The 26,781-nt window shown below is 42.1% G+C and overlaps 1 protein-coding gene and 1 long non-coding RNA gene across 2 annotated transcripts in view; one reads left to right on the top strand and one right to left on the bottom strand.

The window, feature by feature from the left end:
• The window catches only part of fam110b (family with sequence similarity 110 member B), a 56,845-nt gene extending 30,738 nt beyond the window's left edge, over positions 1-26,107 (bottom strand). The window contains exon 1 of the mRNA XM_085440345.1: positions 25,954-26,107. The gene's annotated coding sequence lies outside the window, so the exon portion shown is untranslated. The remainder of the gene's footprint in view (positions 1-25,953) is intronic.
• LOC146688401 (uncharacterized) lies at positions 7,247-12,932 on the top strand. Its single transcript, XR_014916508.1, has 3 exons — positions 7,247-7,303; positions 8,473-8,521; positions 11,544-12,932. It is a non-coding gene; the product is annotated as an uncharacterized LOC146688401 (long non-coding RNA).
• Positions 26,108-26,781: the final 674 nt, after the last annotated feature.

The following is a 26,781-nucleotide window of genomic DNA, read 5'->3' as shown; positions in this document are numbered from 1 at the left end:
ATCTTAGCAACCCCAACTACCAGATTCATCTTATAATTGGCTAAAAATCACTTCGCCTACCGGTGAGAGGGACGTTGCTAGCTGGCAGTTTTTTTTCAGGCAATGTTGAAATTTCTTCATTCCGACACTTCAAATGCTTCAGGAGCTGTCCGCTCAGCGCAGCATCAGCACCGCAGAAATACACGGATACATCCGTAGACTCGAGACAGAATTCACAATGGGTTTTCGGGGCTTTCAGGTGTTTGGACCAATGTTTTCTTTTCTAATCAAATCAAAAAGCTTTAATGAGCAGCTGGATTTGTCTCGCATTAACTGGTTGGACACAGAGGACATCGAAATGCAGCTGATTGAACTGAAAAGCTCGACTCTGTGGGGTCAAAGTTTGTAGAACTACGGACGCAGCTGGAATCCACTGCTGTGCGTGTTCATGGAGCTGCATGTTCACCTGCTGGACATCACTACCTGACAGGTTTACTGTCTTCAGAACATTGCAGAAGCCTTATTGACAGTGTTTGGCTCTACATGTCTGTGTGAGCAGATTTTCTCTCACACGAGTCCTCAGGTAGCCTCTGAATGCTGGACACTCGGAGACCTGTGTGTCTGAGTGGGAGACCAGAGGTCACATTAACATGTGTGTCTCTGTATTAACAACCATGCCATATTGGCCCAGTTTATTTTTCTTATCATTGTTGTGAGGAGACCATAAATAGCATTTGGATTTTCTGTTGTTCAGTTCATTTGCTGTTATGGATAAAAAGTCTTTTTTGTTTCAAAATAGCTGATAACTATTCGCTGATAGCTGCCAACATCTGTGAACAAATATAATTCTATAAAGTTTTTCTATATAGTGTGTAACTGTTAATTTAGAGTATTATTAAATTTATTGCTAATGCAGTCATATGGCACACTGACCTCTGAGGAAATTTTAGATGCACTCATCACCAGAAAGGTTGCCGACCCCTTTCTGTTCCCTGTTTGTGAAGGACTGCTAGAAAAGTTTAACATAACTGTCTGTGCTGAATCAGTCTTATTAGGTAATGTTCAAATAATGTGATCATCCCAGTGTTTTCAGTGTGGGAGAAAGTACTCAGAGTACTCAGGGCCTTCAAGTTACACACTATGAAAGGCAGCAACAAGTTTAATGTTCAGAAACCTAAAGTATGTATCAGCAGCAGAATGGAGCTAAAATAAATGTTGGTTTCAGTTCTATGAAGCTTTGAGGATTTTGGATCAGTAGCTGCTGTGTGTGTTGCATCATATTGCTGTAATTGTTTATATGCTTTATATATTCTGAGCTAAGTTGATCTATAGTGTTACATCATATTCTATAAGGATGTTATGTGTTTGTATACTTTCTGCCCAGTTTGACCCATTTAGCAGACGTCAGCCTGTTTAAGGCTCTGATATCTATTCTGTGTGACTTACAGCAGTTATGACATGGTCTGATTTTCTCACCCAATAAAGGAATATTTCATATATCAGTCTACTCCTCATTCTATCAGACACAGTTATCACAGCTCGTACATTTTCATTTCACACATATATGTAAGCATTGAGCCAAATTTAGTAATGCCAACAAATTAAACGAAGAATATTATATATAATACATCTATATACACTGTCAAAGATACTTGAGTGTCTTTGAGTGAAGATTTAAGGTGACAGGAAATATAAATAACTGCAACTTGAATCTTTACTGAAGCTCAGAGTTTGACAGAGTTCAAGTTCACTGCTGTAATAACTAATAATGATTAATATGATAATAACTTCGATATTGGCCATATTATATTTACATTTCCAAAGTGAGATGACTTTAGTCTCATGAGCAACATTAACTAATTGTTATTTACTAACTAATCTTAAATGACTGTTCAGCACAGACATGAAGCCCAACAATCATGTTTACAGTCCCGTGGTCTCAGCCTCAGATACTCAACTAATCAAAGTGATGTCATAAAAAAATGAACAAAAAAAAATGTTTTTCTCCATTTCTGTCACACAAAGCTGTATGAAACGTTTCTCGCGGTTAGATCCATGGTTGCTAGGCAACCTGAGCAGCGCGACGAAGGCTAGACCGTCCCATTTAAAAGCCTCTCACTTCTGCACTTCTCGTACTTCCTAGTACGCACCGTACAAAAAATAAAAATAGTTGTTTTTCTGTTTCAATCACTCATCTTAGCAGTAGGATTTACATGAAAGGAGAAACAAATTAAGTTTGCGTGAAAATGTAAATTTTTGTCACTCTCTGGTCAACTGACTCAGTGACTCAAATGACTCCAAGAACCCGATTCACTTTGGTGAGTGACTCATCCAAACTCGATTCAGTAAAAATAATCGAATTTACCATCACTGATGTAAACAAACAATCGCTCTACGCTCTTCAAACATCAAAATATATCATTTGATTTTTTTATGACAGCAATGGTGAGTGTTCCACCCTCTGCTCTTTTTAACTTAACGTAATCTTTCCGTTTTCGTATTTTGGACATGATTTTTGAGTCCACCTTCGCAGTAGCAATTGACTGCAAAATAAAGCTACCAGAAATGTGCAACCCTACATCCGGTCTTAAAACAGGAAGTTAGCATTTTCTCGTGCACGGGGTCTATTAATGCTCTCTGGTTGCTATGGTAGTGCGTAAATATTTCTTTCAGAATAAGACACACAACTACAACATGGGAAAAAACCCAGGGAAACCATTTTACTCACCGTCTATACCTAAAAACACAAGCCGACATGTATTTTTACATTTCTGTTTTCTTGCATTTTACTGTGACTGTATGTTGAACTCTGAGGCCAAACTATGGGTGACCTGAAGCTGTAGTTCAAGGCTTTCTGTGTGGACACAGACAGCGCAGTAGAGATGATCCTTCTGCTCTGCAGATGGCGTTAAAGCTCCACACTGCAACAAATACCCACAAAATATGCACAGTAGGTGCCCACCATCCACAGTCTGAGTGAGACCAGATTCATCACGCTTTTCCATTTGAGTCTGTCTCTGCTGGCCATTTTGTATCAGCAATTTTAAATGTTTTCTCCTGGATTAAGACATATTTGTCTCTCCAGTCCACATGGACACTCTCAGGCTCCTCTCAGTGGAAAAGCACAACCTGGTAGACACATGCAGAGTTTTACAGTGACAAAGTTGACAGGAATATTAAAATTAATTCAAAGTGGAGACATAGCTGTGAAGCAGAGACTTGTAGAGAAGCCACTGGCTGAATGTTGGATATCAGTTCAGGTCAACACTGACGCCTGACTGACAACACACTGAAAAAATGTCGCTTCTTCACATCATCACATCTCTGTGAGGCTCTTCAGTGTGAAGAAAAACTGCAAAGCTGCAAAGGAGTACTGCAGCTTTTCCTCAGCCCGACTCAGCTTCGACTGGAACGCATCACTGCCTCCATGCAAGTACGTGAAAGGAGTTCGTGCAGTGCGTCATACTAATGGCTGTGATAGTCTACCCACAGCTCACAATGAGGTCATACTAGGCCAAACAGTCCTTACAGTATGACTTCATATTTGTATTGTTAATTACAACTAGGGCTGCCACGATTACGTCAACTATCAAAATCGTCGACGACTAATTTAATAGTCGACACGTCATTTGAAGCTTTGTAAGATCCCAAAAGATGCAGGAATAAGTAGTAGGATTTAAGAGAGTAATAACGGACTGAAACAGAAGATGGCAGCACTGCATGTACAAGGATGCAGGGGCAGGGATAGCTCAGTAGGTAAAGTGGTCGCCCCATGATCGGAAGGTCGGCGGTTCGAATCCACTTAACGGCTACCCTGAGGTACCCCTGAGCAAGGTACCGTCCCTACACACTGCTCCCCGGGCGCCTGCTTAGTGGGCTGCCCACTGCTTCACTGAGTGAATGGGTCAAATGCAGAGAAAAACAAGTAATTTCCCCATGGGGATCAATAAAGTATCCATTATTATTATTATTATGCCAGCTGCCGTTAAACTCCGAAGAAGAAGAAGCTGTGTCCGGTATCGTGCCAAACTAGGGCTGTATCCCAATTCAGGGTCTGCAGCCTTAAAGTACGCAGCCTCAACAATCCTCAAGGGCCGCGTACTCGAAGACCGCTAAGGCCGGAAGTGCGAGGCTCGTAAAATGGGACGGTCTAGCCTCCGTTGCGCTGCCCAAGTTGCCTAGCAACCATGATACTAACAGCTGGAAACGTGTCATACAGCTTTGTTTGACAGAAATGAAGGAGAAAATCTTTTGTTTGTTTCTTTCTACATGAGCTTTGATCATTCTCTGTAAGATTAAGCTCAGCTATTGAACGGCGTATATTTTAAAGTAAAGGCTGTAAGTTAGTACAAACGTCACTAATGTCACATAACTTCGCCGACATGTTGCCAACAGTAATGTTTTAATGTCCTTCATTATTAAACATTTGCACATAAATAAGTGACATAATATTCAGTACTTACTTAAAGTTTACTCTTCGGGCGCCCCTCATCCGCCGTTTTTTTTTTCGGCAAAATTATCCACACCCACCGCCACGCTATGCATTCTGGGATATGTTGGGCCACGAAGTCTACACCGCCACAGCCTTAAAATTCAGGGAAATGAAGGACGCATTTGAGGGCCGCATTTCGAGCAGCCTTTGAATTGGGACAGCCTTCGTCGCGTCGCTGTGACGTAATCGGCCTTGAAATGCGGCCTTTAAGGCTGCAGACCCTGAATTGGGATACAGCCTAGGTATCCCCGACAGAATTTGCTTCCCCTGCGTTGGGACCTTGGCACAACATCGGATGGGATTATTTAAATAAACCAATGACATTTTGACTGATCATTATTTGTATCCTTCTGTAACTGTTCAGAACTGTACTGAGCTAAAACCTCCAAAATTTCAGGAGCAAGAAGTCTTTGGACAGGGGGAACAAATTGTGGCAGGATCAGCCTGATATTATTTGTATCCCACTGTAACGTTACTGTATAAACAGCTACCATCTCCAAAATTTATGGAGTAGTTAGTCATTATAAGAAGTGTTTATGAACTAATCATTCAAATCACGAATGTGGGATAGTGTTTGTCCATGATTTTGAAAGGCCAGTGCATGACCCCGATGCAGGGGAAACAAATTCTGTCAGGGATTCCGGCAGCTAGTTAGTTTTAATGTTACTCTTATTATTCTTTCTGGGTCAAAAAATAAACGTTTAACATATTTTCAGGCGAGAATGTAGCTGTGTAAACCTCAAATAAATATCTGCTCAGTTTATCAAGACACCACATATTTTCAAAAGCGCTCCGACGTTTTCAGAGACGTCTGTTACCCACCAGCTCGATAGCTAGCCGGGGTTCAAGGCTCATTAGAGTGTGAGATGCTCGAGAATATACTCCGGTGTCCTGTTATATTTTAGACAGCAAGGAGCAGACGGCTGAGTTTATTAAACTTCACTCAAACAATCTGCAAATTTCTTTAAAATTTAATAAACTATCATCTTGTCTTTATTTTTAGTTAGCACATACCTTAAACACTTCAAGCTGTAAGATAATGATAGTTATATACGAGCAGACGCTGCTGGTGCAATAAGCTGTAGTTTTACGTCCAATGGATGATGATCTGATTAGTCGACTAATCGCAAAAATAATCGGTGACTAGTCGACTATCAAAACAATCATTTGTGGCAGCCCTAATTACAACAAATTAAACATGGCTAAAGGAGGTGACACACAGGTATTGTGTTTGTGTAAAAACGTTACAGTTTACACTTACTGTAAGTATTGACTTCCAGCTGTCATCTTAGTTTAGTTCTTCCTGGTCCCAGCCTACCTCATTTACTAGCTGACATCATCTGGGCCTGTGCTGATTGGTTCTACATCAGTGACTCACAGTGGTGAGTGTGTGAGTGGTATGTGGCGTACATGCACCAGCTCAGAGGTCCAGATGGTCACTCAGTGGGAGCTGGAGTCCCACCAAATAACCTGCTAGCTATACTAAAACTACACAGCAGTAGTGCTTCTGTACATTCAGAAGGAGAAAAAACAACAGAACACCTACACCGTTAAAGTCAGCAACACTCAAAAACGTTTGTCAAAAACATTGTTAACTCTGCAGTGGACTGCAGTAGCAGGTTTTCTGGCAGGTTGTTTGTGCAGCATATTGATATATAAGCATGCTGCATTGCATGCAATGCATGAGGGGCGGTTTGGGGTTTAGGTTCTTACTCAAAGACATGTTGATACACAGGCTGGAGGAACAGGGGATTAAACCGCTGAACTTTTGATACGCATACTATCCACCCAAAGATACCAAGGCTGCTTCAAAGCGATAGATATACACAGAGAAATAAGCTTATAGTTAGGGCTGCATTAGCTGACCATGAACTTCAACAGGTCTAAGCCTGCTGGGGGCTTCCCATGATGCTGTTTCTTTGTGTTTATACACCGCTCTGCATTTAATCATTGGTTATTATTAATATCTGGCTCTCTTCAACAGCTTTGTCCCGTCCCCCTCCCCTTACCCCTAACTGCTCACGGCAGATAATTGTCCCTCCCTTGGTTTTGCTGGAGGTTTCTTCCTGTTAAAAGGGAGTTTTTCCTTCCCACAGTCGTCAAGTGCTTGCTCATAGGGGGTCATCTGGTTGGGGTTTTCTCTTTATTATGGAGTTTTTGCCTTACAATATAAAGTGAATAAAACTTATAACAATATTAAGCCCACACCAACCCCATTTTTTTGTTTTTTTTTAAAGACTTATAACACAACAGCAGCAGTAATGATGCTGTGAATGATGTGAACGTCTTAACAATTTATATCATGATTAATTCATCAGCTCTTGGACTTTAAATTCTCCACAACATGCCACAGAGTCTGTTTTCCCCAAAGATGTTTTTCCTCATCTAAGTTACTGAAGCTGACCAAAAGGAAAACAGAGTACTGTAAAATTAGTTAGCAAACTACCAACAAATCTGTTAAAATTCTCAAATCCAAGTTGTGTTTTGAGTCAGCTGCTTGCCCACCCCCCACCCCCAGCCTTATATTTAGCAGCTCCCTCTTGTCCAGTAGGGGGGCCTTAGAGCCCACCCCCACACAGAGGTCATCTGGTGGAAACGCTCCTGAAGATTTAACTGTATGTTGAGAACATAGAATTTGAAAGAGGATCGGGGTCTGTCACATGTGAAGAAGAATGCTGTGGGCTCCTGCTCTGTGGCAGCCTGTCCACCTCAGTGCCTGCTGAGTGTGTGGGAGGAAAAGGAAAAGAGGCTCAAATTAGCAAAGCACACAGTGATGTGAGCTGATGGGGGAAAGTGGACCAGGACACACAACAGAAAGGAGAGAAAACAGAGGTAAGCCAACTCCAATTCCAAAAAGGTTTGAATGCTGTTTGCTGTAAATCTGATTTACAAATCTTTCAATCTATTCAACATAGGAAACATATCAAACGTTTAAACTGAGAAAACAAATAATTTCAAGAAAAATATGTAATATTTGAATTTGATGGCAGCAGCACATCTCAGACAGTTGGGGCAGGGTCATGCTTCCCACTCTGTAGCATCTCCTCTTCTTTAACATCACTCCACAAACTTGTGGGAACCGAGGAGAGCAGCTGCTGGACTTTTGGGACAGAGGAATGTTGTCCCATTCGTGTCTGATAGAGGATTATAGCTGCTCAGCAGTCCTGTGTCTTTGTCATATTTTTCACTTTATGATGCTCCAAATGTTCTCAGGTGGTTAAAGGCCTGCACTGCAGACAGGCCAGCTCAGCAAGGTGCTTTCTGAAACACATCTATCTGGGTGGGAGTATATGCTGCTCTAAAACTGCCAACTCCAGAGGCACTAACGCACCCCCACACCACCAAAGATACAGGTGTTCTTGAAGTGAGTGCTGATGGCAAGCTGGATGGTCCTTCTCCTCTTTAGTCTAGAGGACGTAGTGTCCATGTTTCGATCCATTTTGGTCTGGAGGTCCGGCTTTGGTCCAGAGATGATGGCTTCTGTGTTCACAGACAGTGATTTCTGTCTGTTCCTGAGCCCATGTACTGATTTAATCACAGAATCACATCTGTGTTTAATGCAATACTGCCTGAGGACTTGAAGACCATTCGGGATCTAATGCTGATTTTCAGCCTTGCCCCTCATGCACAGAGATTTCTCCTGAACGTATGACTTTGGAGGATGAGATATTCACACTATTTGCATTCCACTGAAATTGTTCCACAGTTTTGGAGCTCTACTAATACAAAATAACATTTTGCTGCCCCATCCCAACTTTTTTGGCACGTGTTGCTGCTAAATTCCAAACATCCTGTTTACAATTATATATTTTCTCAGCGAAGATTTGATAAAACAAAATAAAGATTTATGAGATTTGCAAATCATTGGATTCTGTTTGTGTTTACATTAACCAGAAACCCAACTTTGCCCAGACTGGAGCCTAAACATAACATGTCTCACTATATGCTCCACTGTGGATGACCCACTCTGTCACCTCCCCGTTTCTCTGTCTCTGTTCCAGTTGCACTTCCAGTTCTCTCTAATCCTATTACGGCTCTTCCAAGCAGAGCGTGAGTATGTGTGTGTTAGCATTCTTACATTTTCATATAACTAAGATCTCTGTCGAGGCAACGTGCAGCAACATCGTCTTTTAATAATAGAGAGAGAGGCTGGAAGGAGAATGTATAGGCTACACTACACGAAAAACAAATCGGAATAATTTATTTCTTCTGGAAATGTGACCACAGTACAAAAATTGTTTAAACGTCATACTGAAACTTCAGACTATTTAGATACTCATTCCCACAACAAGGGCCCAAACTAGGGGCACTGGAAGGGTTGAGGTCAGGCAGCACAAATCCAGCTGTTGTAGTTTCGCCTCTGAACGCCACCACAATGGATCGGAAATCAAATAAACAATACGAGCAGCCTAATTCAAGGGGTTTTACAAAAATGTTAGGTTCATCTTTTAGGTCTTTCAGTGATTTTCTCCACTTGTTAGAGGCTGACAACCAGAGATGTGTAATCTGATTACTTTTTTCAAGTAACGAGTAAAGTAAGGGATTACTATTGCAAAAACGGTAATTAGATTACCGTTACTTTCCCGTAGGAACGCTGCGTTACTGCGTTACTAAAACCGTGATTTTTTTGTGAGAATGTCTCATGACAGTGACGTAAGCGAGTGCGACGTTGGTGACAACAGCTGTGTGCAGATCAACAATGGATCATATATCGAGTGCAGAGAGAGTATGAGCGTGCAGCGTTTAAAGCGTGGAAGTACTGACCTTACTTTGAGTTTGATTCCATAAAAAGTGACAAAAACATTAGTGTCCGCTGTGCGTAGGAAGAAAACTTCTTTTTACACCGAACCCCCCCCCCCCAAACAAGCTCCGAGTGCACAACGACGTAATGGGAAACTCACAGAGAAACTGCCGTATCCTTCCACTGACCGCTGCGGCACACCTGCACCAGGGTAAACCTCCGCCTACCCCACTCCTGCTTTACAGGTGAAAATAGAGCAACAGGACCGCTGAGTCTTTGATTTTATTTATTTTCTGCTGTGTTTTACTTGCATCTATTTGAAAGACTGAGTGTAAACACAAAAAATATTTTATTTTATGTGCAGAAAATAGGTTTAAATGTTAAACTAATTTCTTCCAGTCAGAGAATGTTGCATGTAATTTAATTTTTGCTTGATGCATAAAGTTAAAAGATTAAAACCAATAAAACAAGTTTTAAAAAGAGACTTTTCCATTTGATTACATTTTGTATGATGGATTATGCAGAAAAAGTAGAATTGGGCTGAAAGATCTATCACTTTATCACCTATTCAGGTTGTAAATCGTGTTTTTAAAAAGTAACTAAGTAACTAAGTAATCAATTACTTTAGAAAATAAGTAATCAGTAAAGTAACGGGATTACTTTTTTGGAGAAGTAATCAGTAATTAGTTACTGATTACTTTTTTCAAGTAACTTGACCAACACTGCTGACAACTATGTGGACAAACTAGGACCATTTCAAATATAAGGATTGTTTTCCATACTTAGGTGAAAATTGACTGCCTGAAGTCTTGAACCCATGGACATCACCAAATGCTGCTTTCCTTGCGATGTTCTGTCACACTTTTACTGCAGCCATCTTCAGTTGCTGCCCATTTGCGGGTCCTCGTCTTTAGTTTTGTCCTCAGTAGCTGAAGCTGCTCTGTTGGGTTGCTTTTGTAGCATATTTGGGGTCAGTATCCATCTGTTCTGAGAAGCCCTGGAAAGCATCAGTCTGAACCCGAGCAAAGAGTAAAACCCTGTACAAATCACAATTCATGCTTCTGCTTCTATCAGCATTCACATCATGAATCAACACTATGCTGAGTTCCACTGGCAACACTACAACATTACCTCCACTATGTTTGACAGATATTTGGATCATGGACCGTTCCTCTCCTTCTCTGTGCTTTTGTCTTTCCAACATTAGTACAAGTTCATCTTGGATTAATTTGTCCAAAGACTGTTTTTCACCTCTCAGAACTGTGAAGGTTTTACATGATTCCTATGAAGTCTACACACCAGACGTTTTCAGCTTGTTTCACCTAAACTTTGTATTTCCATTCATTCCTGCCTTCTCGAGAGGCTTCTTATCATGGTTAGATATTGTGAAGTTGGTTGTCTTAACCAAGGAAATGAATCTGTGATTGTACACCTCAGTTTCTGCAGTGCTCTTTCAGGCCTTGTGTTGTAGCTGAACAGTTCATCCATTCTTTTGTAAAATCTAACAGATTTTTTGCTCTCTCTCTCTCACACACACAGTTTTTGTTTCAGACCAATGAGTGCTTTGCTCATTTGCACCAATATCTCTTTAACTTCAGATAATAACAAAGGGCACAGGACATGCTTGCCACTCAACTGTCCAAGTCCCATTGAGGCTCCAAATATGGGGGACCGTGAAAAAAATGGCTGCAATTTATAAACAGTTAAGCCAAATCTTTTGTTGAACATCTCAAATTAAAGCTGTAAGTCTGCACTTTAAAATCCACTGTGGTGGTGGACAGAGGCAACGTGACAAAAACTGTGTTGCTGACCAACAAATTGTGGAACTAACTGTATAGTAAGACTAATATTCTGCAACATTTAATTTGCAGACTTACCATAAGTCTGCTAAATTCCACACATTTGATGACTTGGCGAATTATGAAGCACACAATTACTGTACACATTGTTGCCCGAGTCAGGCAAAAACTGGCATCATCTCTTTGAGCAAACTACAATTTTCAGGCAAATTTAACAAGGTTCATGAAGAAACCTGCAGAAAGTAAGCAAAAAGAGTGGCAATAGAAGGCTGAAGAAGCCCTGGGTCAGATAAGGGAGACAAGATAAGCTGTGTGCTGGAGCTAATGGGTTTACCAAAGACACAGATCACATCTTACAAGCAGACTTACCCTACTGCTTTAATCACAGCACTTCTACAGAACAGCTTTTTCTTCACCACCTCAACTTATTGGACTCGTGTCAACGGAAATTACTGTTCAGAGATTAAGTGGCTCAGTAAACAACTTGGAAACTGCTATAAAAAGATTCCTTCTTCTTTGTTCTTTCTTTCAGGATATTTCTAGGAGGAGACTGAAGAGTAGCAGACTATAGCATCTATTATTCAGAAGGTTGCTGGTTCAATCTCTGGCTGTTCCAGTCTGCATGCTAAAGTATTCTTGGGCAAGACACTGAACCCTGAGTTGGTCCTGATGCATTCATAAGAGTTCAGAGCTCAGCACGGTTCTCCGCTGGCAGACTATAGGGGGCCATGGACAGCCCATCTATGAGAAGAGGGTATCTGTTGCCATTTGTAGGCAGTGTCCAAATGTGGTTCAACCGATCTATGGGACACTGTTGCTTGTGCTGCTGCTGGTCCATCAGCAGCTGTAGAGAACAGTGAGGTTTTAACAAACAAAGAGATAAAGTGAAACTGAGTGTTAAAAACACTTAAAGTACCCACAGCACCCACAGTGTGTACTTTTTATGCTGCCTTTTTTTTTTAAACTTGGATATTTTTTAAAATCTCATTTCTTCCTCATTATGACGCTCAGTTTGAACTTCAGCATCATGACCATGTTTGACCATGTCTACAAATTTACATTGCTGCCATGTGATTGGCTGATTAGATATGTGTGTTAATGAGCAGTTAAACAGGCTGGTGAGTGTATACTGGATGTGAAACAAAAGAATCAACTGAAAAGATGGCACATTAAACCAAATGTCTGAATATAACTTGAGTGGGAGCAGGTTATGTTCAACATAAGTTTCTAATCCCGTAATCTCATTTTGTAGCATTTCTTTCTTCTTTAAACTTGTTCTACACACCTGTAAAGTTTTATCACTGTATCTTGCAGGTTATGTCACTATTGTGTTGCACTATTCACCCACAGTCGCCACAACGTTCACAAGAACGTGTTTTGCCACACTTCCAAACATATATGCACACTTTACAGAAAGGGTCAGAGCAGACTACCTACTGAGGAGACTGAGATCTTTTGGAGTGTAAGGGATGCTGCTGAAGACCTTTTCTGACTCTGTGGTAGCGTCAGCCATCTTCTGTGGTGTTGTGTGTTGGAACAGCAGCATATCTACAGCTGAGAGGAAGTGGCTGGATAAGCTAATCAAGAAGGCCAGCTCTGTCCTAGGATGCCCCCTCGTTTTTCCATTGTCTGTAAAAAGTCTCGGTTTTTTAAGCACAAATATACAGCACATTTTGTACATTCTTTTTAAAAACAATTACCCTACTCCGTTGCACATTTCTTTGAATCCAAGTATGCTATTTTTAATAACAGTAAAGTATTTTTTTTTCTTATGTTTTAAATTTCACTTAAGAGACCATACAGTCTCTTATTCCTTATTTTTGCTCCATGCTGGTCACTCTTCTACTGGAACACTTGAATTTCCCCAGTGAGGGACGATAAAGGATATTTCTATTTCTATTCTATTCTGTACATACAGACTGACTGGGATCAGAGACATTAGAGTGCTGAGAGCCAAGTCAAAGCAGCACGTGTTAATCCAGGCAGGGTTTGTGCCACAAATAAACTGACAGCCTTGTGAAAAACTTGTGGTTTTGATGGCCTCAATCCAGCTGCTACACATATACATTGAAACGGACACAGAGAAACCCTAGGGACTGTAATTTGGACACAAAAAAATCCCTTAATCAGCAATAAGTACCAGTCCACTTTACGAGTAAAAATGCAGCCCTACTGCAAACTAAACATAAGACAAGCAAACAAGATTCCTCTAAAAAAGATAAATAGTAATAATCTGCATATCTTCCTCTGCAATTTAGACATTAGCTGGAACAAAACAATCCTCGCAATATTCACCAGTGTTAGCACTAGTTTAAGTTTATTAGATAAAGGTATGAGGTAGATAAAGGGTAAACAGTACATTTCAAATCTCCTGCACACATGTGCTAAGATGCTGTGGGTCCTATACAGATACTGTGACAGGCCTCTAACTGAGAACACAGATGAACTCTCCAGCCTCAGTTCCCTCACAGTACTGCAGACACTGCTGAAAAAAGCTGTTATGTAATGTTATTAACTCACCAAATGAATGGCACTAACACACCGTGATGAACACATGCATGTCAGATTTCAGGAGTCAGTGTGGGGATGCTCCACCTCCACTATGCCGAGGAATTCTCCCTGCAATGGTCACTATATAAGCATAGAGGCCAATGCAAGGTTCAATAACTTGTACGCTGACTGCTGAATGAGAATATTTTAAAAAAATTAAAAATTCCCCACTTGCCCATGCGGGCGGTCTACTCTTCAAGCTCTGGTCCTCTACCAGAGGCCTGGGAGCTTGAGGGTCCTGCGCAGTATCTTAGCTGTTCCCAGGACTGCGCTCTTCTGGACAGAGATCTCCGATGTTGTTCCTGGAATCTTCTGGAGCCACTCGACTAGTTTGGGAGTCACCGCACCGAGTACTCCGATTACCACTGGGATCGCTGTTACACCTCTGTCCACATTTTTTCGAGTTCTTCTCTGAGCCCTTTATTTCTCGTGTTCCTTCTTCCTGATGTTGCTGTCATTGGGAACCGCTACATCGATCACTACGGCTGTCTTCTTCTGTTTGTCTACCACCACTATATCCGGTTGGTTAGCCACCACCATTTTGTCCATCTGTAACTGGAAGTCCCACAGGACCTTAGCTCGGACATTCTCCATCACCCTTGGGGGCGTCTCCCATTTTGACCTCAGGACTTCTTGTTCTTACCGTTCAGCTGACTCCTCAGGACTTGCCTGACCCTCTGCAGGTACTTGGTGGTTGCAGCCTTTCTAGCGGCCTCTTCATGGTTCCCATTCGCCTGCGGGATCCCCAGGTACTTGTAACTGTCCTCTATGTCTGCAATGTTACCTTCTGGTAGTTCGATCCCCTCAGTTCTGACTACCTTCCATCTCTTTATTATCATCCGACTACACTTCTCCAGTCCGAAAGACATTCCGATCTCATTGCTGTATATACTGATGGTGTGGATCAGTGAATCGATGTCTCGTTCACTCTTGGCATACAGCTTGATGTCATCCATGTACAGGAGGTGTCTGACAACTGCTCCGTTCCGTAGTCGGTATCCGTAGCCAGTCTTGTCAATGATCTCACTGAGGGGGTTCAGGCCTATGCAGAACAGCAGTGGGGACAGAGCATCTCCTTGGTAGATCCTGCACGTGATAATGACTGGTGCTATGGGCTTGAAGTTGGCCTCTAGTGTTGTGCGCCACATCCCCATTAAGTTCCTGATGAAGGCTCTTAGGGTCCTGTTGATCTTATATAGTTCTAGGCATTCCAGGATCCAGGTGTGGGGCATTGAGTCATAGGCCTTCTTGCAATCAATCCAGGCAGTGCACAGGCTGGTCAGCCTAGTCTTGCAGTCTAGGCTGACTGCTTGGTCTATCAGTAGCTGGTGTTTTGCGCCTCTGGTATTCTTGCCCATCCCTTTCTGTGCCGTACTCATGTATTGACCCATGTGCCTGTTCATCTTAGCAGCTATGATGCCTGACAGGAGCTTCCACGTGGTGCTGAGGCAGGTTATTGGTCGGTAGTTGGAGGGGACCGGTCCCTTCTGGGGGGTCCTTGAGGATCAGGACCATCCGGCCTTTGGTTAGCCATTCTGGGTGTCTCTCGTCAACCAGCATGGTTACTGGACCCTGTTCAGGGAGGTTGCTGTGGTCTGCTCTTAGATCCACTAGCCACTGAGCATTGCCATTATGAGTTGCGTCCTTCTCCCATATGCTCTTCCAATATTGCGCCGTCTCCTGCCTTGGTGGTGCCGATTTCATATTGTTCCTCTGCCACTGAGAGTACACCTTGGCTGGTATACACACACACACACGCACATATATACATGTATATGTAGACCCAGTTTCGGTGTCTGGTTGCTGGGTTGGGGTTAACATTCATTCAGCTTTCACTTTGGGTTCTTGGGCGATATGTAAAAAATTTCCAACTGACAGTCCAATAACCGATGATAGGCGATATATTCATGCAGACTTTTTGATGGGCAGAGCAATGTAATCATGTATGGACTGATTTGCGCGTTTCAAATTTGTACGTTTTGTTTGGAGGGAATATTTCACCTTCTTATCTTGCTTGTTTCAGTATTAACATAGATACTTTTTGGATTACTCATTTATTTATTTGAGATGCACCAAATCGCACAAAAGACTTAACTTTACGTCAGAGATTCTTTTTATGTTCGCTGGCAGAGACATTTTTAACTTACTTTGTGTTTAATCAGGTCAGAGGGCCCGGTGGCGCCAGTGTCCGGCAGCCTCGCCTCTGTCAGTGCGCCCCAGGGTGGCTGTGGCTACAATGTAGCTGCCATCACCAGTGTGTGAATGTGTGCGTGAATGGGTGGATGACTGGATATGTAAAGCGCTTTGGGGTCCTTAGGGACTAGTAAAGCGCTATATAAATACAGGCCATTTACCATTTACCATTTTTAATTTTGTATTTGTTGTTTGGTCGAGTGTGTAAAACACATAAACACTGGAACGGCCTGTAAACACAGTTATAGTGGAAAAAAGAAGCCATTTCTTCTTTGTTTCCCTCCCCACCATTGTGTTTTGGGTTTTTTTGTAATAATATGTTTTCTGAACTCCTTTCTTTCTTTCTGTTATGAGTCTGAGTAAATGGTAAATGGCCTGTATTTGTATAGTGCTTTACTAGTCCCTAAGGACCCCAAAGCGCTTTACATATCCAGTCATCCACCCATTCACACACACATTCACACACTGGTGATGGCAGCTACATTGTAGCCACAGCCACCAGTAGGCAACGGGTGAAGTGTCTTGCCCAAGGACACAACAACCGAAACTGTCAAAGCCGGGGCTCGAACCGGCAACCTTCCAATTACAAGGCGACCACCCAACTCTTGAGCCACGATCGCCCCACCCGAGTAAATGAATTGCTGCATTTGTTCGCAGCTGGAAGAGGATGCTGTTAAAACAGCGCTATTATTTTTACGGTTGACTGCTTCTCTTAGCTTCAACCAACATTTTTAGCAAACTTACTCATGGGCAAATAAATAAATCACTCTTGTAAAAACGATCAGCGGAAGGCTCAGCCTATCTTCAATATATTCGTCCAGTCGCCCAACCTTAAATTGAACTACTCGTTCTTGTAGAGAACCAGTTCTCGATTCCCATCCCTAGGAGTGGTACTTGTTGTTGCCCTGAACCAGGGAATACTTGCAGCATCCATTCATGAATTGCAGTCTGAACTGAAGCACAGACTGATGACAGTGCTTGCCATGTTTTCCAAGGATGGCAAAGCAGAAAGATTTAACATCTCTAATCTGATTGGAGTAGACATGTAAAAGCCCCTCCCCCACTTCATCTGCCTGATGCTCACACATCCCTGGATTCATTTTCACCCAGACGCCCTGATGTGACCCATCAGATTCTAATCTTAAATTACCTGAAAGAGTCCAGCAAGTACAAGAAGGAAGCTGAGTTAATGTATTCTTCAACTGCAAGTGTGTGTGTGAGACAAAGAGAGAGTGAGGCTGTGTGTGGATCCTACTTCTTAGGTAAAATCAGCTCACACATTTGACAGGTAGTGCGCCTCATGCACATACATAGTCTCTGCAACATGGAGAGCATGTGACAGATGGCTCATGGAGGATTTATTTCCATGGATACACACAAAAATAACTGCAAAGTAAAACGCTGTCTCTAATATTATTACACTGTGACTAAAGGACAAGGTGAAACCATTAAAATAAAGATATAAAAAAACATCATAAACAATAAAAGAAAATCATAAAAAGAAAGAAATGAAAGTCTACAATCGCTGTGTTTTTTTTGTTTGTTTTTTAAATTCTGTTATCCAAATCCCTTCAGAAAGTATTATTCCCAATCGTTGTTTTTTTGTTTTGTTTACACACTGAGGTGGACAACAGCACAACGACAACACCTTTACAACCAAATATGGGTGTAGGGCACAATCAGCCAAGGTTTCGGGTGAGCTCATTGTGAAACCTAGCCCCACCCCACCATGTGATTTTCTGAGGTCAGATGGCCCAGGATGTGAGTGGGCGTTAACCCATTGTGACGACCTACACCCATTTTCACACCTTGGCTCATGTGATTAGGTAGAGGATCATTACGGGGTCCATTGTCCCTCTCAGTGGGTTGCTCCTACACGGCTTAAATCTGGGACTCTCCAACATGTGACCCTAGAACTGAAGAAGCTTCTCGGATGAGAGGTGAAACGTCTTCAAGCAACTCAAAGAAGTCCAGACGCTTTTCTTTCCAAGCTCCTTAGACTACAATGACCTGGATGACTGAGAACCTTCACAGACATACTTCATCTAAACCTGCAGCATGCATAAAGTCATTAATCAACCACTTTGCCAAGTTGACAGAGGCTGTGTGTGTACATATTTAGACATCTTTGTGAGGACAGAAAATTGACATGCTACTATACTTGTCGGGACTAACAGTCAGTAATGGGGACGAAATGCCGTCCCCACAAGTTTGAAGGCATGTTTGAGGCTCAAAATGTGGTTTTAGTGTCAGGATTACAGTTAGGTTATATATAAATGTCTCACTGTGACGCTAAATGCTAAGCCATCAGGTGTTTTAAAAATTAATCGGCTATGTACCACAGGCCTTCAAGCTGGCTGTAGTTAAACCTTTACTCAAAAAGCATCTCTAGACCCAGCAGTCTTAGCTAATTATAGGCCAATCTCCAACCTTCCTTTCATATCAAACATCCTTGAAAGAGTAGTTGTCAAACAGCTAACAGATCATCTGCAGAGGTTTATTTGAAGAGTTTCAGTCAGGTTTCAGAGCTCATCACAGCACAGAAACAGCTTTAGTGAAGGTTACAAATGATCTTCTTATGGCCTCTGACAGTGGACTCATCTCTGTGCTTGTCCTGCTAAAAAGCTGGTGGCCTAAAAACATGCAAAAAAGCCTTATTTTTCCTCTGTACAAGTGCTGAATATAAACTTCAGTTTCATTGGATACTGCCTTTACACTGCTATGTTCGTCTTGCTTTCATTTCTAGAAAATAAACGTGCAGATGCTTAAATGTCTTCTTTATCTTATCCGGTCTGTAAGTCAGTGACGTCAGACTTACAGACGAGATTCTGGGTCCAAAGTCAAACGAACACTGTGGGTTTACTGAGAGTTAAAAACTGTCTAAATTCTTTCATCTTTAATAAAAGGATCAGTGTTGCTGCTTTACTATGGAACGCCAGGACTGCCATAATGAATTAATTAAATACACCATTAAATAATTAATTAAATGTGGCAATAATTAAATACAAATGGGAAATAATTAATTAAATAAATATTTTTGACACATTTAATTAATTATTGACACAAATGGCAACTGTTCAGAGACGTGGTTACAAAGAGGATTTCAAACTCCAGGCTGTCAGTCACACAGTAGAAGTTGGGAACAGAGCAGCTGTGAAATCTGTCTTTCATATTATGCTCAGCGTCTTTTAGTTTACATTTTGACTGCACAATTGTGAGCTTTTTGTTATGCACAAAAACAACATTGTTTTATTTTAAAATTAAATATCACGATAGAATATGGGTAAAACGCGCATGCGCAGTGCCTTTGTTTTCATACGCACATGGCGGAAAAGGCACGGCGGTGACGGAGAATGACAAGGGCGAAAGCGGATCGTTAAATGAAACGGATGAACCAGAACTGGTTTGTAAAAATGCTGCAACTTCAGTGGTGTGGAACTGGTTTGGCTTTCGTCCGTCAGATACACAACAAAACACTATTTTTGGTAGAGCATGCTAGCGGGCCGTCGTTATTACCGTGTTGTTTGATTTTAAGTGTGCCGTATTTTCCAATCCTTTGATTTTTCTGAAAATCGGCAGTGCCCCTTATAATCCCGTGTGCCTTATATATTAATCCTGGTTTTGTTTACCGACCTCGAAACGATTTTATGTGGCGCTCGAAAATCTGTCAAATGTTTAGTACGACTTTGCTAAGCTACGAACCCGCACCACTTGATGGCTTGTCGGAGCATTACGGCTATCGTAGGCTTCAACATAATATTACCGTATTGTGTGTGTATAACCTCTTTTTCAGTTTTGAGGATATTATACATGGTTATGCTGAGGATATGTTGGCCAATTTCCACTGGAAATGCCTTTTGGTTAAACTGTCAGCAAAGAATTTACATTTGCATTGTTAAAGTTTATATAACTGTAATGCACATAAAAAAAACAGCTGCTTGTTTAAGAGAAAATACATTGATGGGTTTTTTTGCACTAATAAAGTTGAGGAGTTGTAAAGTATTCTTTCTAGTGTCAATTATATCGTCAGTTATATCGTTATCGCAAATTTTCAAATCTATATCGTGATAAATATTTTGGGTCATATCGCCCTGCTCTACTACTAACAACTGCGCTGCCAAAAATGTGTCAGTGCAAAGAAAAAGAAGAGACCATGATTAGCTCTTCATTCACTGTCAGACACCTTAATAATGTTCAGTTCAAACTGCAGAACACACACAATGCAGACAGACGCCGAGCTGTAACAGAGGAGAGGCTCAAAGTAGCACACTCTGCTTTTTATTGTTTAATCTGAGAGTCACTGGAAATGGTAAAAACTAGTCCCTAAGGACCCCAAAGCGCTTTACACAACCAGTCATCCACCCATTCACACACTGGTGATGGCAGCTACATTGTAGCCCCAGCCACCCTGGGGCGCACTGACAGAGGCGAGGCTGCCGGACACTGGCGCCACCGGGCCCTCTGACCACCACCAGTAGGCAACGGGTGAAGTCTCTCGCCCAAGGACACAACGACCGCCCCAAATGTAAAAACACTGGACACTGGTGATCATTTACATGGGTGAGTACAAATTCAGAGTCGGTGCTGTTTCACAGTTACTCTGCACAGCTCTCTGTATGTCACCACTGATAGCAGAGCTGGTTGTACAGTAAACTTTATTGGAAATGTCCCTTAGCACAGCGATGCACGCTCCAGTGTTGGGTAGTGTCACATCCTGAGTAAGCCCTGCCTTCACTGCGGTCGCTGCAGTTTGCTTCATTTACCTCCATCATTTGAATGTGCTCCTTCTAAAGGGGTCAAGTCATTGCTGCAGTAGGTTTAGCCTGATTGTCTGAACTGATTCTAAAGAAGAAGAAGCAGCAGCACTGTCTTTGGAAAAAAGAAAACACTTTTCAATAACTGCTAATACATGACGTCTGTAACTTCACAGATACCTGGGAACCCATCATCTCATGCATTTGATTAAATCCCTGTCAGCTGTTCCTGGTAACTGCAATCTAAAGCTCCAGCTAGAGCAGAGAAACAGCCTGACTAAATCATTCACAGCAGAATTCATAAAGGCTACAGACAGAAGCTGTGCACTATGAGCAAGGACACCTGTGGCTCTCAGGTAAAACTTCCTCAATCTACATCTCAGTCGAAGCTGGAAGCACTAAACTCTAGGCTTGTTTCTACAACAAAGCAAAGACTGTGCAACTGACTGCCCAGACAAATTTAAAAGGTTATTGCATCACTTAAGTGTGCACAGGATGAAGAGGGAGCGCAAGGTGAGAGCTCTGCAGTGTTACCAAAGCAAAGGCCAGGTTTTATAAAGGGCTCTTCCATCTTTCTTCTTGCTTCTTTGATGCTGGCTCAATGTAGCAGTGATCTGAATGAAGAGTGGAAGTTACACTACTTGTTAACTGCTGAGCACACAGTGAGAAAACTAACTTAATACTGGTGCAGGACTGTTAATGACAACACTGTAAAAAACAGCTTCAGTCATGTTGATGTTGACTTTTAAAGCGGAAAAAGCATTGCCTTCACGCAAACACACTTCACACATGTTTTTGCTTTTTTAGGCAGACTTTAGCTCATTGAGAAGAAAAACTAGACTCTGTAAGAAAGCAAGAATTTGATTCAATAACCGCTGGTCAAATTCAACATTGTTCACTTCTGACTCAGACCTCCTGGTTGGGGATAAACAGAGGAGTTAGTGGCTTCCCTGTGGCCATGTTTTCTGCTGCTTGGCCTCCCTCAAGGTTTCCCGTTCACACGGAAGGGCAGAAGGTTTTCCTCGAATAGTTGTCCAGTGGTTTCACTGCTACCTTAAGCCCTCTGTGTATGAAGCTGCTTGTCTCTTATAGCTGTTTTAGGATAGTTGCTCTCCCTTTAACTGGTTTTCTATGTACATACACATGGAAAGTTGGGAAGGTGCAGATGGAAAACGTCTGCCTTTTCTATTGGTTATAGTGGTCCTGACTAAAATACCCAGCAACAGATGACATGAAGATGTACTTCAGCTGCACCACAGTGTTCACTCAAGCCTGATCAGAAATGGACTCAGTGGAAGTGTGGCTTCTTAAAGTGGACATGAAACACTAGATGTATAAAGGCCATTGCTGCTGCTGATTACTGCCACACCTGTTCTCGATCAAGAATAAGGTGATCCAAGAAAATTCAGGAACAAATGAGAAACAACCCTCAGGTCTGAGTCTGAAAAGGCTAAAGCTGTGTAACTTCAGCCAAACACAGTACGAGCCATTTATCCACAAATGGCGAAAACATGGAACTTAGGCTACGTTCACACTGCAGGTCTTAATGCTCAATTCCGATTTTTTGATCAAATCCGATTTTTTTGTCTCCTCGTTCACACTACAAATAAAATGCGACAGCAAACGCGCTCTAGTGTGAACGCTCAAAGCGGCCCGCATGCGCAAAAGAAGACTTCACACACAACGCGCTCTGTTTAGACCCAGAGCAAACAGTATTGTTTCATAGATGGCCCTTAATATAAAGACTTCGGACTTTATGTTTCCCAATTTTTGCTTTAAGTTATTTTGTTGTTTACATAATAATGTAAATAACCTAATAATGATCCTTATTGCTGTTTTAGAGAGGAGCGGTGCTTCAAAGGATAGCTGCAGATTTCTGTCAGAATCTGCAGATTACACAGTACAAATAAAATGTTCACATTTCTCCAACGTTGTCTTCCCAACAGTTTCACTGATATCTACACGGGATGGCCAGAGAAGCGTTCGCGATGTCTTCTCGGGCGCTTCTCCGGAGCTGATAATTGGCGTCTGTCTTGTGTCAGTGACGTAAAAGGCGGATTTAATGCGACTTGACCGTTCAAACAGCAGTCGCTTTCTAAAACATCGGATATGTATCGGATTCAGTACCACATACGAAAGTGACCCAGATCGGATTTGAAAATATCGGATTTGCGCCGTTCACACTGTCATAGCATGATCGGATATGGGTCGCATAGGGTCAAAAAAATCGGATTTGATGCGCTTTCGCCTGCAGTGTGAACGTAGCCTTATATTGTCTTTGTCTAACGTTTACATTTGCTTGATACTCTGAAACACTGAAGTGTGACAAACATACAAAAAACAGGAATTCAGGAAGCTTGCAAACACGTTTTCACACCACTGTAATTTCCTCTGGTGTTAATAACGTACACGACTGAAGAGCTGGCAGTCCTTACAGGAACAGCATCATTTACAAAGGTGAGACACGTGTCCTTCACATTCAGACATTTTGGAAGTAAAGTGTTTCACATTTCATGTAAAGATACTTTGAACCTTCAAAACACGAACAGTTCTGTGATGCGCACTCGTGCTGGTTATTGCTGACCCCTGCAGTTTTCACACTTTGGTTACTAAGAGCAGAAAAGTGCTGGAGATTAAAGAGCCTGGGATTTTCACAGATTAAACTTTGTCTAATCTGAATGACAAAAACTCAATCTTCAACATCCTGACCTGGAGTTAGCAGCAACTTTCTTTAGCCTCACTGAACTACAGCTTAGCAATGCATGAACCAGTCTCCCACCTGCAGCTTGTGGACAGTGACCTTCCAAGTACAAGCACTGACTACTGCTGCCAGAATCAGTCCATGGCAGCAGAGTCCATCTGACTGCAAGATGGGAGCCTGTCCAGCAGTGACGGGGCTTAAAAATTTGGCCTATAAGGAAACTGATGGTGCCGTTTTCTCAGAAGGATGAAAAAATGAAATCATAAAGCATACCTGGGGTTCCTGCCCAGTAATGTCTGTGTGGGAAACACTGCACTATGAACTGTACTATTCAGTCTGAAAATACAGAGACATTGTTTTTGGTCTGTATCTTATATACTAAACTGTATTCTGTGTACAGTTTCACACAAAACTCTATGTGATCAAGACTTATTTGCTGCCCTAAATGACTATAAGATGCAGGAATGATGCCCAGAGAGCAGACGGTGAGCTGCTGCTCTGTGACAAGCTTAATGAATGTAAACTTACCCATAATGTAAAAAGCACTGTTGTACTGTTGGCTGTGATTTTTAAGCTGAGCACATGTACTAGACCAGCGGTCTCCAACCTTTTTTGCGCTACGGACCGACTTTTTTTTCATGGACCGGCCTTTAATGTGTCACGGATAAATACAAAAAAATAAAACTAGTACCGGTACCAAAAAACAGAAAATTTATTCATAACAGACGTGAAAAGACCCAGGAAAACCGAGTTAACCATAAAAATGATAACAAAATAACGCTGAAAACCGATAAAACCCTGAAAACTATACATTTCACACCTGAGCCTCAACTCTCACGGCCCGGTACCAAACGACTCACGGACCGGTACCGGTCCGAGGCCCGGGGGTTGGGGACCGCTGTTCTAGAGTATATATTGTAACAGTAGTGATTTCAATTCTGTTCAAACCTCTTCAGCCCTTCCTCATTTCTTTATATTTCACTAGGTAAATGTGTAACAGTGATTTACTGAATCGATTCCATGATGTAAATATTTGTTCTGTAAAAATTGTGTGTTTCTGTTTGTATAAGTGCTTTTCTTCTGTTGCTGTTACAACCAAATTCCCCTTTGTGGGACAATTAAAGGATTATTCTGTTCTATATACGCTGCATAACAGAGTTTGTACAATGTTAACAAGCTTGAAAGCTAACACTTGGTATTACTACTAATAACACCATGACTGATGTTCCACTGAGTTTCTTGTGTTTGATTTTGTTTTTAAATCCATGAATGCTTTTACCGCAGTGGCAGCGTGTTTGGGATCATTGGGGTCACAGGCTGAAAAATGAAGCTGTAACAAATCAGTTTTCAGACGGTAGCTAAAATCTGATGGTACTTTGCAGTTTTCGTAATTCCATGAATTTTAACACTACTGGGTTAAATACAACCCTAAACCATGGCAGAACCTCCAACGTGTTTGCCACTCACTTTCCTGACCTCCTCCATACTTACTGATGATGAAGCACACATTGTAAATTTGGATTCAACACTAAAACTGGTCAATGGACTGGTTCTTATATAGCACTTTTCTACCCCGTTGAACTGGACTGATACTGACAGCGACTTGTTGCCACAGCAGCCTTTTCTCCCCGTTTCCTTTCAGTAAAGTGGACACGAAGCACTAAATGTATAAAGGCTCATTTACACCATGCTCCCAAACGCTGACATAGATGTAACACTGGCTGTTTGGCTGAATTTAAGAACAAGTGCTTAAAGTTTAGGGCCATCTACTGTCAGTATGATCCCTGGGTTACATTGATTACACTGATCCGGCTTTTTGGTCTGGTGATTCAAACGGACTCTGCTCCACACTGTTGTCATTTAGAGAGTCCTTCACGACATTACAGCTAACAGGTGGAATTTCCCGTGTAACTGCAGCTAGCCAAAGAACCACCTACTGCTAAAGACAGCGTGAAAGTGGACAGTGTTTCTTATGGTTAAAGGGTGGAACAAGCACAAAATGGTCAGGCATAATCAACAGCCTACAAGTAAGTGAAAAGGTGTGTGTGTGTGTGTGTGTGTGTGTGTGTGTGTGTGTGTGTGAGAGAGGGGGGGGGGGGGGAGAGAGAGAGAGAGAGAGAGAGAGAGAGAAGTGAGTGTGCGCACACCAAAAGACAATATTTTCCTCCCTCAAAGCTAGCATGAGCATCATATACTGCAGATATATCTACAGCCACTGTGACATGGAGGAGGAAGACAAACGTCCCCAAAGCATTCAGAGGTGTCCCTATCTGTGACACCATGTGTCACGAGCTGTTTACAACACCAACTACACCTGCATGCGCGCGCGTCCCCGCGTTGCTACTGCTGCTGCTGGTGGTGGGGGTGGTGCAGTGCAATGCAATGCAATGCGACCCCCCCCCGTCACAGCAGCACAGCCATGGATGTTACACCTCGGAATGCCTGTGTGCTCCTGCGCTGGAAGCTAGCTCTGCACCACCACCCCTAACCTCACACGAAATCACATCAGCACCTCTCATAGGGCTTCGTCAGAACAACGGATAAGTGCTACGTTATATGATTTGTCCTCAGCGCCTGACTGGATCGCATTATCCCGAACAATAGCCTTAGTTACGACAAGACTGCTAATGAAGAAAAAAAGACAGGTCCTGCGTTTCATCAGAAGTGTCAGTGCCGTTTCAGCCATTGCAGCTATGAAATGCAGACAGGTTAACATCACAACTAAGCTAGTTAGTTGTCCTTACCTGGATATCCAGCTCCAGAAAACAAAGGATGATGCTGCGGTTTCTCTCCGTTAGGTCAGAGCGTCTCTTCGGCCTGACAGCATCCTGTTTCCAGTCAGCAGCACCGCTGTGAGGCTGCGCGGCAGCACGAAGGCCGCTTCCGGTCACAACTTCAAGCATTATGGTCGACTTTGACCCTCGTTAACGTTTATATAGTTGTCTATTTATAAAGGACAAAGAAGATATTCATTATACCCTAACAGATTTTAGTGAACCTCTGATAACTTGTTTATGTTGGCGTACTGGCATTTTATAAAGTCCAATCATAAGATGCATCATAAGATGCATCCAATCGTAAAAACAACAGTTAAAATGAACTACAATGAATGTAAAAGCATAAAAAAATCAGAAAGACTAGTCGTAATAAATATTGTAGCATAATATAATTGAGTGATGAGTGAATGAATTAATATACAGATACCTTTGATGTACTGTAGCTGGGCCTACTTTTACTTTTATTTTGAAAGTAAAAACCCTTGTTTTCCGCTTAGTGATCCACTACTGCGGCTACCTTGACGGGGGCTCAGCCCCTGCAATAAAGTAGATAGATGCGGCTGAACGGGAAAGCAGCCTTGGACTGTCTGCTTCTTTACTTAATTTTAAATCCACTCTTAGCATAGACAGTCTTTTATCTCGATTTTCTACGTGGTGTCCTTCACTTTCCCCCCGTGACTCTTTGTATTTATGTTAGACGTTGGCATATCTAGTTCTTTGTTGGTGAGTTCTCCCCTGTGGAATGAATGGAGCGGTCCAGTCATTAAAGGGCCAGTGCGAATCTTATTTTTGACA

This window comes from Copadichromis virginalis, linkage group LG18 (genome assembly GCF_057382275.1).
Source record: "Copadichromis virginalis isolate Kocher_CV1m ecotype Utaka linkage group LG18, C_Virginalis_male_GT1.1, whole genome shotgun sequence".
Taxonomy (NCBI): domain Eukaryota; kingdom Metazoa; phylum Chordata; class Actinopteri; order Cichliformes; family Cichlidae; genus Copadichromis; species Copadichromis virginalis.
This window is presented reverse-complemented; position numbering and strand designations above follow the sequence as displayed.